We start from the raw sequence: 2,598 nt of genomic DNA on the forward strand, positions 1-2,598 counted from the left end.
ATTATATGCCATCCATAAGTTGTCTACGAGGCATTTCTGCGGTTTGTCTAACGCACATTCTGGTAATTCTCTAAATGATAAGTTTGACTTCAAGTAACATATTAAACTATGCTTACCGAAATACATGCGTTCCATCATAATCATCATCATCATCATCATCATCATCATCACATCATCATCATAATCATAATCATAATCATAATCATAATCATAATCATAATCAAAATCAAAATCAAAATCATAATCATAATCATAATCATAATCATAATCAAAATCAAAACAAATCATAATCATAATCATAATCATAATCATAATAATGATAGTGATAGTGATAGTGATAGTGATAGTGATAGTGATAATAATAATAATAAAATAAAATAATAATAATAATAATAATAATAATAATAATAATAATAATAATAATAATAATAATAATTGAACAAAACACATCTATTTGTGGATTGGGCTGTCATCAGTATGAATGGTTAGACCACGGTGTAGGAAATCCGAAGCATGAAATGGATCAGCTGAATTGATTAACTTGAAAAACTTTTCCTTTTTCGCTTTTTACTGAACAAAAAATCCGTGCACAAACATCATGCATATAGCAAACCTTGATCATTGCAGACATCATCAAAACACTCTCGGAGGGGATATGATCAACCATTATCAGGCTACTGGAGATTAAAGCATCCAAGTTACTTTGAGTTATTTCCTCTGAACTATCATGATCCACCAACCCTTCGGCCATCCACAACTGCAATGTAGAGACTGGGAGTTCGTTTGTTCTTTTGAGATCTTGCGAAGTAAAGCAACAACGGCTTCAGGTGGTATGGTAAATGGTCATAACTAACCTTCATCATCTGCAAATTGTTGTTGAAGAAATAAAGGAATCCAGATTATGTTCAATCTGAAGCCAACAAATCCTTTTCCTTGCTTCTTTCCTCTAACAAATTACTCCAGCAATCAAAACAATAGCCAAGGGAAGTCCTTTACATTTCTCAACTATTTGGTGTCCAACTTCTGACCAGTTCAGCAGGGCAGCTTCCTTATCTCCAAATACCTTTTTTACGAATAAATCCCAACTTTTTTCAGGTGGTTAAAAGGTTGAAGGTGGAGAGGATCACTATGGCATTTGACTTGCAAACCTACCTTACTACTTCGGCTAGTTAAGATAATTCTATTTCCTCTCTTAACCTTTGGAAAACATGCTATTAACATCTCCCCTGTTCAATATCCCACACATCATCCAAGACGATAAGGTACCTTTTATCGAGTAGTGCTCTTCGTAGCTTTTCAGCAAGGTCATCCTCACTTTTATTTTTTTCCGAGACAGTTACTTGCTGAAGAATCTCCCGCAGCACCTTTGACTTGTTATACTTTTGTGAAACAGTGCACCAAGCACGGACATTGAAATGAGTAGCAACTAATGTATTTTTATACACTTTGTTGGCCAGAGTAGTTTTACCGAGTCCTGGCATTCCGACAATCGAAATGACATCAAGCTCGGATTCGTGTTCATCAAGGAGCTGGCAGATGATCCGGGCTTCTTCTTCCTCATGACCTACTGTTACCTCAACAAAAGATGATGAGGTTGACTCAATTGTCTCTTCGGAAGACTTTGCATCAAGGAGGTGATCCCCATTGTTATCCTCCAGCTGTAAACTGGTGACTTGTGCCACGATAAGATTGATCTTATCAATGACATTCGGAAGTGAGAAGATGAGATGCGAGAGAGCTTTATCTCTGACAAGAATGGAATTAATGACATGTTCTGCCTCATATGCCACATCTAAAGCATGCAACCAACAATCTTTGACTACTCCACTAGTTTTTCTGACTTTCCCAAAAGATGATCTTAGGAATTCAAGTCTTTGTTTCACCATCCCAATTTCTTTTTTTATGAGAGAAACTGAATAAGCATTGGAAATGAGCAAATCATTTAAATGTCTGAGTAGAAGATTCATGTAGAGGAAACCATCATTCATAGGAAAACAAAGTTGAGATGACTCTGGGGATTTTAAAAAAATCTGTCTGATATCTCCCTTCATTTGTTCAATTTCTTGCAAAAAGTCCACTTCGTTGATATTATTCTCAGAGCTCTCCTCCAACAGCTTGGTCACCAAAATAGTTATTTTCCTTGTAAGTACTCCAACATGTCCCAACATATCGTTCAATTTTTCATGATGGATAAATCGTTTTGGTATATCAGTGAGAAAGATCAATAGGAACTCCATCATGACATTAATTGTTTGAGTTGGTGCATAATTGACAGCTAGTGCACCTGCCATGCCTTGTTGGAGAAGAATCAGATAGTTTTGAAGAATCCTTGGAGATGCTTTTAAGATTTTCTTAACACATCTTTCTAGTTCTTTTGACCTTGATTCTTTGATGAGCTTAGAAGTACAAATGTATAGAACCTCTAGCTCGAGAGGGATTATGTCGATGAGTAGAAAAGTGATCTCGGAAGAGCATCGATAGATGGCATACATATCAAAGAAAGTATAGTTTTTATACTTTCCAGTCCAAAGATCAAAACAGAGTTGTGTTACTCTATCAACTGTCATTTGGTACCGAGCATAGAGAAATTCTGTTGTT

General features: G+C 35.8%; 1 pseudogene; it reads right to left on the reverse strand.

Moving 5' to 3' along the window:
- Nucleotides 1-450: 450 nt before the first annotated feature.
- LOC125818726 (putative late blight resistance protein homolog R1B-17) lies at nt 451-2,594 on the reverse strand (annotated as a pseudogene).
- Nucleotides 2,595-2,598: the final 4 nt, after the last annotated feature.

This window comes from Solanum verrucosum, unplaced genomic scaffold (assembly GCF_900185275.1).
Source record: "Solanum verrucosum unplaced genomic scaffold, falcon-dt-bn FXZP01000359.1, whole genome shotgun sequence".
Classification (NCBI taxonomy): domain Eukaryota; kingdom Viridiplantae; phylum Streptophyta; class Magnoliopsida; order Solanales; family Solanaceae; genus Solanum; species Solanum verrucosum.